This window comes from Numenius arquata, chromosome 4, assembly GCF_964106895.1.
Source record: "Numenius arquata chromosome 4, bNumArq3.hap1.1, whole genome shotgun sequence".
Classification (NCBI taxonomy): domain Eukaryota; kingdom Metazoa; phylum Chordata; class Aves; order Charadriiformes; family Scolopacidae; genus Numenius; species Numenius arquata.
In genome coordinates this window covers 13,699,932-13,713,837 of record NC_133579.1, presented here as the reverse complement: position 1 = coordinate 13,713,837, position 13,906 = coordinate 13,699,932, and the positions used below count along the sequence as shown (strand labels likewise).

The 13,906-nt window shown below is 44.7% G+C and overlaps 1 non-coding gene across 1 annotated transcript; it reads right to left on the bottom strand.

Moving 5' to 3' along the window:
* On the bottom strand, positions 1–108 carry LOC141464199 (U6 spliceosomal RNA). The gene has a single exon (XR_012463252.1). It is a non-coding gene; the product is annotated as a U6 spliceosomal RNA (small nuclear RNA).
* Between the last annotated feature and the right edge of the window lie 13,798 nt (positions 109–13,906).

The following is a 13,906-nucleotide window of genomic DNA, read 5'->3' as shown; positions in this document are numbered from 1 at the left end:
AATATTTTTCCCATACTGTGGAACCTTCCCACCATCCCAAAACTGCAGGTTCAGTGCTAATCTTCTCTGTATCATTCAAATTTTAGTATATGTGCTACCAAAGAGAACATGATTTCCTTAGAAGATACGTTAGAACAATGAATTTTTTAAAAAGAAGAAACTTGGAGACAATGGAAATGAAAGAGTTTTAACCTATTTCTGCCTTTTCCCCTATTACCCACTGTGTTCTTATGTTCTGGTCTTTTTCTCAGCACACACTTGTCAGTGGCTTCCTGCACTGTAAGGAAGTCTTCACAATCCCCTCTCAGCATCCTGAGAGAAGTATTTACCTCAGCTTGGGCCCTTGGTTGTATATGTGTCCTCTGCCTCTCTTAGAGCTTGCCTGTCTCTGCTTGTGCTGCAAGGCTCCTCCTCCTTGTGCGTTTCTCCACTCTGTTTGACCTGCTCTGCACTCCAGAAACTTTTTCCCCCCAAAAAAGTTGCTCAATTGCTCTTGGAAAAGCACAATTTCCTCCTCCTTCCAGAAGATGCCCCCCAACTGAGTGCAGCCGCATTGTTCTCTGCTGTCTCTTGAAAGGAGCATACTGCCTGTTAGCACAGAGTAACTCCAAACGAAGAAATTAAAATTGTACGCTCGACATGTTAACAGAAACATCCACAACATTGTTTTGAAAAATTATTCATTAGGGTCTGGCCGTGATTTTGGAAATTACTCAGGGTGGTTTCATAACAGTCAAAAACCGTAAGGTGCTGTGTGTGAGGCTTTGGGCTTTGGACATCTTTTTCCACAACTCCCTACATTTTTCAGTGAGAACATACAGCTCTTTTGACAGTAGGACTTGGGTGGGCTGACAGTTGCTGGATGCTGTAATAGGAGGTTGGCGGGACACAGAATGATAAACTCACTTGTCAACAGCCTCTCCGGCTTTCTCAGGAGGACAGGCTGAGCTTTGTACCTCTGCCTCTTGTTTCTCATGAAGTCCCTGGTAATTTCGCTGGGTTAATTGATTCTGTATTTGTTTGCTGTTGTTATTTTTACATCTGCCCAACATGGAACCCTTCTCAGCTACAGACGCTCAGTTTCTATCTATTATTCCCTGCTTCGTTATGTTGCTTCCTTCAGCCAGAAAGAATTCTCCTTAAATTGTTTGCATATTGGTGGCAATGGAGATGGAAGACCAAAGAAAATAAAGAAGACATCCACAGTAAATGTTGAAAATGGGGTCCTTCCAGTGTGTGGGATGGAAAATAAGGCTGCAGGCACCAAAAGAGGAAGCAGACCTATGGTAGCACTTGCATACAGTAAGGCACTTTCCCTGAAAAACAAACTCGTGGCATAGATGGAGGCCAGGTCAAAGGGCTCTGTAGGGCTCTTTTGGCCTCTGTGCCTGCATTTCCTTCTTGCAAGACCAAATTATTGCATAAGGTTGGTGCTCACTAGCGTTTCCCATGGCATAGGGTTGGACCAGGGACCTAAAACTATGTTTGGATACTGCAGGCCAGATGCCTTAATGCCCCATCAGTTCATAGTTCATTTGTGTCCACTTTCTCTTTGATATTGTGAGCATTTGCTGTTTCTCTCTCATGCAGCATCTTTTTCTTTCCTATTAGTTGTATATTAGTTGCAAGGCAGTTTATTAACGGCATTTTCACAGAATCACAGAATGATATGGGGTTGGAAGGGACCTCTGGAGATCATCTAGTCCAACTCCCCTGCCAAAGCAGGTCCACCTAGAGCAGGTTGCACAGGAATGTGTCCAGGTGGGTTTTGAATGTCTCCAGAGATGGAGACTCCACCATCTCCCTGGGCAGCCTATTCCAGTGCTCTGCCACCCTCAAAGTGAAGAAGTTCCTCCTCATATTTAGATGGAACTTCTTATGTTCCAGTGTGTGCCTGTTACCTCTTGTCCTGTCACTGGGCTCCACTAGAAAAAGACTGGCCCCATCCTCTTGACACCCAGCCTTTAAGTGTTTGTAGGCATTGGTATTAACAGCATTTTTTGACAATGAATTTCACTGTTATTTTCTCTCCATATTTCTGCTTTGTTTTCTTTTCTTTCTTTTATAGTTTGTGGGGCATTATTTCTTCATCCATGCTATGGATTGCCTCTTGCTTATTGCTTTACATGGGAATTGTTTTGTTTGCAGAAATTCAGGAAATTTTCCTCGCTGAACTTCAGAGCCTGGATATTGGCATAGAAAATGAATCACTACTGGTCTCTCCTTGCTTTTCCTCGTTACAAAATAATTTTCTAGACTTGTGCCAGGCTTTGAGTGCTCTTCTTTTTAAAACAGAGGGCTCTGAATTTCCATTGCTTGGCACTGCAGGTGTGGTCAGATGGCTTCCGAGTCCTTTCGCTTGCTAATGACTACACGGCTCCAGCCTGAGAATACAGAATCTACCTCCTAAAGGCTACCCAAGGCAAACTCAGAGCCCCACTGGGGTGAGATGTCACCTAAGTGAATTTCACCTATTTCATTAGTGTTTTGTACATGTTTGTGAACTTGAGCAGGGCTGTGTGAAAGGTCTCTGCAGAAATAAATGTAACAGATCAGGGGCTATGTGCAGTTTTCCTCAGTGATTTATGTATTTTAAGATTAGAGCTAGCATTTTGCAAAATGCTGTTTGAAGTTGTTAATTAGGTTTGCCTGAGCAGACTAAAACAGACAGAGCTAATTGGTTAAGATTATAGCTAAAAGATCATGACCTCTCACTGTGAAATGTCTCAGTGCATGTTCTTGTTTAGGTCTGTTCTTCCGTTTTTTTGGAGGAGGCAGATAAAGAATGCACTGTATTGCTGAGATAGTGAGGAATACTTTTTTATCATTTGGGAGTAGCATCCCTATCTCAAATCCCCTGTTGTTAATGGGAGGGTTTTTTTACTAAATACTTCTGCATTCATTCTACTTGCATTTTTGACAGGGAGAGCATTATTAGGTGAGTTTTCAACTTTTTATGAATCAAACCCAACAGGAAGTCTTTTCATAGCATCAGAGCATCCATAGATACGAATCAGCTTAATCAACTCTCACAATCCATGCAGTTACTGGCAAACCTGAATCATTTTATGAATAATTTTACTTGGATCTTAGTGAGAAAAATGTTCATGTGAACAGTATGAGCAACAAGTTTCCAGACAAAAACATGGAGGAGGGGGAGAGCATGTATATACACAGTCTGTGGGGGCCTGTGACTTCATCGCACTTCACACGATAAGAGGGTTCACTTCAGGAGCTGGTAATGGGGACGGAGACTTGAAAGGCCAGGCTCCAGGAAGCGGGGATGGTGAGTCAGGAAATGGCAGCCTTCCCTCCGAGTCATCCTTGAACCACTGCCCTGGTGTGCTCACGGCGGGAATTGGATTAGTGGAGATGCTGTTCCTTCAGATGAGGTTTCAAACTTGGGTCGTGACCATTTGATGTCGTTAAGTGTAACGTGCCGGTTCTTCTCAAAGAGTATGGATTTCGGATCCTGGTCTGATCTCCAGCGTGGCTGCCTGTTGTTGTGTAACCGTTCCCTCTCGGCAGTGTGCATGGAAGCACCCTGTCTCTTTCCTAGCCCCGCTTTCCCTCCTGGTGCCCCGAGCCCTGTTACGTGCCCACCTCGCGTCTCGCCAAAGCCATGGCTTAGCCCTCGACCCAGAAGTTCCTTGCACGGTTGCCAAATAGCTGAAATTTCCTGTTTCACGCTCATTATTTTCTATAACATTTGATGGGCTTGCCAGGAAGGGTAGAGACCTCAGTTAGGGGGTGAAGGGGACTCTTTGGAGGTTGCAGGGGTGCCCACGAGGAGGGTTCGGGGAGGGCTGCTCAGGCAGCAGCAAGCCCTAGGCCCTCATTCAGACTGCAGTTTGGAAAAGGTACCTTACGCCGCGCCGCATGCCTACCTGCACCGCTTGTAAAGAAAGGGACGGAGTTACGCTTTGTGGCCAATTATGACCCTAAAGGAGGCAGATGGCACCGGGGGCTGACAGGCCGCCGAGCGACCTCAGCCGAGGGCCCAGGAAGGCGCCACCTGCTCCCCGCCAGCACTCCTTCCCCGCGGCCCCGAGCTGCCGCCGGGCCGGAGGGGCCCCAGCCCTCGGCGGCAGCGGCCGCTAGATGCCGCCCTGCCCAACGGCTTGGCGATGGCGGCGGCGGCTCGGCGGGGCCGCGGCTGCCCCCTCGGCCCCTGCGTGGCCGCCCGGGGAGCGGCCTCCCCGGGCCGGGCTGTGACGGTGACGCCTTTCCGCCCCGGGGAACGGCGCAGGGCCCTGTGCCGCCTCGCAGTGTTTTCCGCTTGTCATGTTCGGCTCCTCCGGAGCGGGTCCGGGCTGTGGGGATGGAGCCAGCCCGCGGGTGGGGGTCAGGGTCGGGCCGGGTGAGGGGAGCCGGGGCCAGACAGGGCCCTGGGATGGCCAGGCCGAAGCCAAGCCGGGCCACCAGCCTCACGGGTCGGCGGGGCAGGGCCATGGCGGGGCTGGAGCCTGTGACAGGGACCGAGGGGAAACGGGGCTCCTGGGCCACGGGCAGGGTTGGGGTTCGCCCCTGGTGAGGTTGGGCAAGGCCACTAAATTCAAGCACTTGTGGCCCTGGCAGGGATTCATCAGGCTTCTTCAGGGAGGGCAGAGCTGCCAGCGCGGGGGGGGCTCATCTCGTGGTGGCAGCAGGGTGGGTGCCAGTGACTGAAACCGAGCGCTCTGTTCATTAGAGGGGTTTCTCAAACGAACAAGACAAACCGGCAGCAAGCAGCCCTCAAATGGATTAGGGCAAATAGTTTGGATGTTCAATTTCGGTAGCAATTGGCTACTGTTGCCCTTTTCAACCTTGCGTGTTTTGGTTTTCCCTGATGGAGTGTTCTCCTTAAAAGAACTGCATGGTCCTTTTGACTGGGTGCATGGTTTTGGGGAGCAAAATCACCTGGAGAACGCAGCCCGGTGCTGTAGCAGCCGGCTGGCTCTGTGCATTCATCGGGGAAAAAGTCAAGAGCATCTAGTCCACACTTCAAGACTGGCTCTCGAGGAGGCCAAGGGCACTGAGATTTGGGATTATTCATATTTCAAAGCCACTTTGCAATATAAAATTGTTTGGGGGCTAAAGGAATATAAGCAATTGTCACATGTAGTTGTTTTTGGTTTTGGAGGGAGGGGTTCGTATTGCTTAAAAATTGCCTACTGTTGCTAATTTAGTGTCTGTGTGAAATGCTGTATTGTCTGGACTCCTGTATTTGCAAACAGAACAGATAACAGAAGTGTAAGCACTTCCTGCACAGCTTCTTGGCTGCGACCTGGACCGACCCCTGGAACGGCAAGTAGGGGTGAGCAGTATTGGACTTGGAAGCTTTCTTCCATTATCGCTGATGTCTTAACCTAGCAAAACTGCTTGACTTCTCTGCTGAGCTTGCTACGTAGTTCCATCTATAATGTAAACATCCATCTGCTAACTGCACTGAAGCCACCATGCAGTGGTGGCTATCATATGGCAATAACTTTTGTTATCGCATGTCTTAACCAATATCCTAGATGCAGGAGATTCTGAATGCCTTTATCCTTGTTTGGCTTTCCTGGGTTTGGACTGGATCCTTCTCAGCTACGTGTTTTTAATCTCTTACAAGGCTTTTAAATAACCCCCAAGAGTGTGCTGGAAGTTATCCTCCTGCAGAGCTCAAGTAGATCAGACAGGAACATTGAGTTCATTGGATTGCTATGGATCTATTCAGTTCTTCTTTGTATCTCCTGTCCATTAGTGTCTCATCTCTAAGAGACCTCATGATATCAGTATTGACAGGATGCATTATGCTGTACAAGGTTACATCTTAAAATCATAAAACTATGAAAAGAGGATTCCTAGGATAGCATTACAAGCAACTGTAATGGGAGATGAGCTGAGATCTCTCAGTAGTTTTTCCTGTCAGCATGGGCATGTGTGTCACTTTCAATGTGGCAGTAGGCTATGAGTGAACATACCCGTGCAGGAAAATATACCATAGACTTGGAAATGTTTGGTTTGGAAAAAGAACGCTCTTCATATACATTATTATGTGTTTAGCAAACAAAAGCTGTTTTGGGCGCTCACCAGACTTTCTGAAGTCAAATGGGGATTTCAAACCACTTGATCCTGCAGAGCAGGCTGTCTATATATATGAAAGTTCATTCTGAAGTTAGAGAAACAGCCTCATTGAAGAGATGCTCATACAGGTGGGTAGCCTTCAAGACTTTCAAAATTTGGGATTTATTTGGCTGAATACCCCAGAAGTCATCTTTAAGTTCTCTGTGACTCATCCAGGCTGTCTGAACTCAGGCTGAAGAGAGGAAGCGATGAGCAGGTTCACTTAAGACAGAGCTTCCTGTTTTGCCTTGAACAGAAGGTGTTTAGAAAGACCTTTCTCATTATGTTCTGCCGATCTGAGTTGAGTTCAGTGACTGGGCAAAAACAGGAGAGAAAATGCTGGTTGTGGGATGGCGATCTTGCCAAACATTTTCAGCCTCCAAGGAAGGCATATTTTGGCAGATGTTAAGTGATGCTTTTAGGGTTGCTTTTCCTTTGGGGAGGCTGATGGGAAAGATGCTCCTTCCCCAGGCACTGAACTATAAATATTTGATTTTTATACAACCAAAATGCCTCTGAGTAGATATGGAATAAGTGACGAAAAATGAGCTTTTACCAAACCTGTGGAATTCATTTGAACTTTGCCAGGTGTTTGGCTGTAAGACTGTGAGGTCCCATATTTAACAGCTCATATACTTCGCCAATAATATGTGAAGTGTTTCATTATCTTATACGCTGTAGTTGGCACACATCAGTTTGCAGACAAAGAGCAATGGTTTATGATATTTGTGGATTCCATGTGCTGTTGTAGTTCATGAAATGATGTGTGGTGTATCATAAGACAAATATATGAGAATGAAAGAGCTTATATAGCAAATATAAAATACTTTCAAGTATATGATAAGTAAAACCATAAATTGTTAAGTAACATCAGTATTTTGATTTTTGTCTCCTCTTATAAATGCCAGGAGTAGAAAACAAATAAGAGGCTTGCCTTCAGCTCTCCCAAGACGTTCAAGAAGTACTTGGGACAGATGAAGAGCTAATTTATTTTGAGGCTGCAAAATTACCAGGGTTTTTTAGGGTATTCATCCTAAAGGCCAAATTTTTCACACATTCAAAACTTAGTTTAGGTGGACAAGCTTACCAGACCAACTGCATACTCACACCAATTTCCAATATCCAGTGAAGTGTTTCAATCAGTATTGAAATAATTACTGCAAGATTCTGGTTGGATGAAAAGGTCTTTGTGTGTATTTTTATGGATTTTTTTTTTCCCCTTTGGTGTTTTTCTCTGTTTTCTGAGTTTTAACCTTTCCAGAAAACAAAAAATTAAAATATTGGAAACTTTAAGGTACTTCTAAGTAAATCCCTGATTGGACAAGTCTTCAGTGTGTTGTTCTGCAGCACAGCGAGGTGTGTAAACGTGCACTTCTTTACGTATAAACATTTTGCTGAGGTAGGGCTCTAAGCATGAAAAGCGACTGCCTGCTTTTACACCAGCAGCTCCCCAGGCATGGGAATGTTGTGTGTTGCAAGAGTGGTGACGTTTGCTGTGGCAGCGCTTTGTAGCAGCCTGTGTGGTCTGCCCTCCTGGCCTTAGCAGCCCGTCTGGAGAACTGGCAGGAGCGAGCTGCCCGGGAGACCTCTGTCCCCGGGTGAGCTCTCTGACAGCCCACCAAGGAGCCGCCCAGCTGCAGTGAGCGGGGAAGCTCAGGGAGATCTGCTGTCCCTCACCAGTTGTAAGCCAGAAAAAAAACCCCACCAAGCCCCAGGTATTAAGGAGAGCGGGGAGAAGAAAGACTATGGAAATTGGAACCGGGAACTTCTCGCTTTCCTGTCTTCTGCAAGGGCTTCGGCCGACTCTGGCGCGTTTGTGGTGGTTCTGCTGGTGGTTAGGACCTCTGTCAGATGCATTTTCTTTAGAGAGCTAGTGAACCTTTGTGTGTGAACAAGAAAACATGTCATTTTTCTGATGCTAAATTTCGATATTTGTAGTAGGTTTCCCCTTGACGTGTTTTAGGAGTATAGAAGATGATTTTAATGATTTTTTCATTATTATTTCTAGTGCATTTTCTGTGCTGTAAACACTGACTGAATTAAAAGGGCAAAGACAGTCCCATCCCCTGTGGGACTGGAGTCTAATATTTGCCATCTAACCAAGGAATGATTAGACTAGTCAGTGGGGAAGACAAGGTCATGAGAGGACATGGCAAGAGTAACATTGTGTGGTTTTGTCTAAATTAGTAGACTGGAATATTGGCTTAGATGCAGGTGATCAGTAGTTCCAAATAGCTGTTTCCTTTTCAAGGTATTCTTACTTCTCTGGGGGGAGAAACTGAGAATAGCGGATCTGAAGTTATCTGCATTCTGTAGTTTCCCATTGTCAGAGAAACAGGCATCTTCAAGAGATGCATGTTTTCCTTTGTGTTTAAAAGAAGCAAAAACCAAGAAACTTCCAAAGACCCCAAATCTTTTGAGGAAAATGATGAAAATAAAGCTTTCCACTGAATCTGTCTTATTATGCTGGTTCTTTCACGATTAGTCTCACTTCTAGTGACTGCACAGAGGTTCTTCATTCGTATTCCTGACATGATTGTTGTGAAGCCATTTCTCTGGCGCTAACGCTGTAGAGAGCAGTAAGACCAGAGGATTCCTATGTCAACTTTATTTGTGCATTTGCTGCTTGACCTCCTTAACCTCCCTTCTGAAGAAACTACCTTATTTGGAGCAAGGAGCGTACATAGGTCCAGATCTGGCAATGGTTTTCAGCTGATAGCAATTCGATGTGCAATTTCTATTCTCCCAGCTTCCACAGTGGATTTCAGTATTGTCTATTTTCTGGTGGTTGTCTGGACTCTCAATGCACCGGATGGACTTCCCACAGATACCAAAAATGACAAGCAGTTTGACAATGGGAATCTGTGTTTAAAACAGGCATAGCTTTAGACAGGACTTAAGTGTCCTAACTATTAGTCTGTCATCTATTTTTTGCTTGTTGGGCAGAAAATAATTCAATATTGTCTAGCTTTCAGTGACCATATGTCATGATTAGGATGTTTATGTAGGATAAATCGTGCCTGACAAATTTGGTGGCCTTTTACGATACTGCCACAGACTTGGTGGACAAGGGCAGAGCAACAGACATCATCTACCTGGACTTATGCAAAGTGTTTGACACTGTCCCGCACGACATCCTGGTCTCAAAATTGGAAAGTCATGGGTTTGAGGGATGGACCACTTGGTGGATAAGGAACTGGCTGAATGGCCGCACTCAAAGGGTTGTGGTCAATGGTTCAATGTCCAGTTGGTGGCCAGTGACGAGTGGAGTTCCTCAGGGGTCGGTACTGGGACCAGTGCTGTTCAACACCTTTGTCGGAGACATGGACAGTGGGATAGAGTGCACCCTCAGCAAGTTTGCCAATGACACCGAGCTCGGTGGCATGGTCGACACACTGGAGGGAAGGGATGCCATCCAGAGGGACCTGGACAGGCTTGAGAGGTGGTCTCGTGCAAATCGCATGAAGTTCAACCAGGCCAAGTGCAGGGTCCTGCACCTGGGACGTGGCAATCCCAGGCACAAATACAGGTTGGGTGGAGAATGGCTAGAGAGCAGCCCTGAGGAGAAGGACTTGGGGGTGTTGGTGGATGAGAAGCTCAACATGAGTCGGCAGTGCGCACTGGCAGCCCAGAAAGCCAACCGAATCCTGGGCTGCATCAAGAGAAGTGTGGCCAGCAGGTCGCGGGAGGCGATTCTACCCCTCTACTCTGCACTCGTGAGACCCCACCTGGAATATTGTGTCCAGCTTTGGAGTCCTCAGCACAGGAAGGACATGGGCCTGTTGGAACGGGTCCAGCGGAGGGCCACGAAGATGATCAGAGGGATGGAGCACCTCCCCTGTGAAGACAGGCTGAGAGAGCTGGGGTTGTTCAGCCTGGAGAAGAGAAGGCTCCAGGGAGACCTCATAGCAGCCTTCCAATATCTGAAGGGAGCCTACAGGAGAGCCGGAGACGGACTCTTTGTCAGGAAATGTAGTGACAGGACAAGGGGTAATGGTTTTAAATTGGAAGAGGGGAGATTTAGATTAGGAGGAAATTCTTTACTGTGAGGGTGGTGAAGCACTGGAACAGGTTGCCCAGAGAAGCTGTGGATGCCCCATCCCTGGAGGTGTTCAAGACCAGGCTGGATGGGGCTTTGAGGAACCTGGTCTAGTGGAGGTGTCCCTGCCCATGGCAGGGGGGTTGGAACTGGATGATCTTTAAGGTCCCTTCCAACTCTAACCATTCTATGATTCTGTGATAAGGATAGCAGAAAAATCCTGAGAAGGCCTGCTGGTACATATCTGACTGGTCTAACCCCAAATCTGGATCCATTACTGATGCTCTCTGAACAAGGTAGGAAAAACAAACATACCTTTGGGCCATATGAAATGTCCTCTAAATAGCCTTTGAAAATGTGAGCATCAGGTAAATTTTGGTTATTATTAATGAGCTGGTGTTTGATTTTGAACTACTGCTTAAACGTGCGAAACATCAGGTTATTAGTTTCTGTCGGTAATCATCTAAATGAAATTTCATTAAAATACTTGTGAAAAATTAATAAAAGAAATCACTGATGTTTTAGCAAATCTTTGTCTAAGATCTTAAGATAAATCTCATGAAAATATGCAGTTTCCATGAATTGAAATGGAAAAGCCAGAATCCCACCTGCCTAAAACATAAACCTGTACAATGCAGAGAAGGAAGTTACAGTTTAGGATACCAGGAATTTGTGCTATAATTTCAATATTCTTTCATCTTTGTTCTAAGACATCAGTGCATGTAGAAGTAATAAGGCACATCTGTACTTCAGTGCACATCATTTTAGGTCAGGGGTGCCGAGTGTGAAAATAAATTTTTCTTCTGTTGCATTTTAATCAGGATCAAATGACAGTTTTAGAGTCACACAGTGCACGTAACAAGATAAGCGCTGCTGCTTCAGCACAACTTCCATGTACTGTTGGAAAGAGGTATATACATAGAAAGCAAATGACAGCCCTGAAGTTATGATGATGTTGTAAGGCGTTGGTGTACAATGGTTATCTTTTATGTCATTCTTACAACCTTGGCACACATGGTTTATGCTCAAGAGTTTAATTTCCTTAGTTTTATATTTTTACAGTCCTTCAAATCTGCCATACATCCAAGAATGAATACAGGCAATTAAAGAATTTCATAAAACTTAGTATCTTAAGGGGGAAAATTATTAGAAAGCTGAACATTTGTATGAACATTTTATTTACAATGCTGTCTGTTCTCTCAAGATATGCTCACAGATCTCCATTGCTGGTGGTGGGAATTGCGTACGCTGAAGTCAAGCAAAATTAAGCTTTCATGAGCAGATAATTAACAGATAAATGTAGTATCTCTGTGCTCTGTAAATGAGATGTTGGTCTTAAAGAGGGTTTTCAGCAGCCTTGGTTATGTGTTTTTGCTTAGCTAAACGTCATGTTCTTACATGTTATTTTTTTATCCAATCTATAGTTTTTGAAAACAACAATATGCTTTCTGGTGACTGGTGATTTTTGTTTAAACTGATTCTACACATTGCCATGAAATAGTCTTCTATCTCAGTGCAACTTGGAAATACGATCCTTTTCCTTAGGTATAGCTAATAATGCTCTGGACTCTTACTATTGTAATGGTGTTAATTCTTCCCAGTCTCTGTTATGCTGCTCTGGCTCGTGCTAAGAGTTTAAAAAGGCCAGGAACATAAGACCACCGGCATTGCAGAGAAATAATATCTGAAAAGCTCCCAATCTTACAGTCTGCCCTCCTGCTGCTGAAGAGCAATAACAGGCTTGATTTGGGTTTATTTGTGGATGGCTATTTTCTGAAAAATAACAAATCAAAGAAATAAATCAGTCCAGATCTTATATGACATTTTATCTGCTTTGATTTGTTGGTTGCTGTAGCATGACTGATAGAAAAGGAAGTGCACTTTCTATTTTGCTACTGGAAACATGCTTAAGCATATTTCACTTATTGTGGTATACTTCTGTCCTTTCTCTGCCTTTTGCTTATACTTTCAAACACATTCTACCACTTTTTATTTTTACTTTTTTTTTTTTTTTTCCCCAAATCCACATATTTTATAGTCATCACTTGCTACTTAGTTTAAGTTCATATTATCCTTTTGCACCTTTGGTCAACCATGCAGTTCCTATTTAGTCCTTACTTTGGAGAAAAGCCTTAGTGACTTCAACAGGTGGTCTGCTCTTGGTTGTGCTGTGTTGAGTGCGTGATGTCTGTTAGAGAAATGCCGCTGAAATCACTGCGCTTGTTTGTCCGGTCACAATCTGAACTTGTAAGCCAAAATCTTGATCATCAGTCAGGCCCCCCAGAACTGCTCTTTGAATTTGCCCTATTACTGAAGTCTCATCAAGCTACTCACACGATGGTCAGAGCCGTAAAGGGAGACTGCAAGGTCAGTGTCCTCCTTTCAGCACCCGGAGGAGGTGGCACAGGAGTGTGTTTGTGACTCTCCTGACAGGCAGGTTCAAAAAAGTCTACTATTCATTAGCTTGTGTGTTGCTTCAGCAGCTGAAAGGTGCCTTCTTTCTTCACATGATGGACTGTGGAGTGGAGATGTCCTGTTCACATGTACACATAACGCATGTGCTGTAGGATTGGGGGAAATGAGATCCTATGTTTGTTTTTATATCCAGAATCTGCTCTGTTAAGTTGCCAGGTTCCTTACTAGTTTCCTTGAATGCAGAAGCATGTCTGTTTTGCAGGTGTTTTGCTAAATTTATGTTTCATTGTAAAGAACAGGTCTTATCCTGTTTGATTTTTTTTTTTCTAATGCTACATTCACTTGTGGATTCGTATAAGCAATTATTAATAGCCAAACAGTTAACAGTAAAACAAAGATGTCCATGTCTTTGATTTGGATTTATGTCTTCGAATAATCTTTTGCTGAGCCATGCAAAACGCCTCTATTGTGTGATTGTTTGAATCATCGCTAATGAAGTTGACACACCCATGATGTTGTTTTTGGCTTTGATACCTGGAGGACTTACTGAAGAGGCTGGAGGGTTTGGTTGTGTTCCACATCTCACAGCATCATGGGACACTGGGACAGTAGTTGCCTCAGGGAAGCAAGAGAAAATCGGCACTGGCATCATCACTGTTCATCTTCACTCCAGCTTTGATTCTGCTCAGGTTCTTTTTAGCTTCTCGCTTCTTTTCTTCAATGCAACAGCAGAAGAGCATCATAACTCGGCCTGTACAGAAAAAAAAAAAGGACTAAAGATGGCTTGATCTCCACTTTTTAAGTATGTGTCTGAGCAAAAGTAGGTGATACTGTCCAGGTCCTGACCTCAGATTTGGGGGCATGCCCTGCTGTGCAGAAACCGAAGACTTCGTCCTTTCTCTTCTTGCACTGTCAGTTCAGGAAGCAGAAATAATGGATCTCCTGAATGATGGCAGTGATGTTAATAGGAGATTTTGCTTGTGAAACTGTCTTCCCTTCCAGATGGGAAGGACCTCATGTCATCCTACCTGGTGCCACTGTGACAGCTACAGGACTAGACCTGGCTTCTCCTGCTTACATGGAATGTAGGCAGAGCTGGCACACCGGCCCTCATCAGCCATAAGGAAGTGCCTTAAATTTAGTCAGCCCTCTGGAAGCATCCTGTTTGTGTTGGGCATACTTAGAAGCTCAGAAATGATATTAATATAAGTATGCCAATAGGCAGAAGGAGCAAAAGCAGCTATAATTTTAGACTAGAAAACATTCAGGAATAACAGAATTTCTGGTGGAGAAGTGACATGATACATTAAAATTCAGGTTCAAAGAAGCTAAATAACTGTATCAGAGTATGCCTGTGGATTCCAG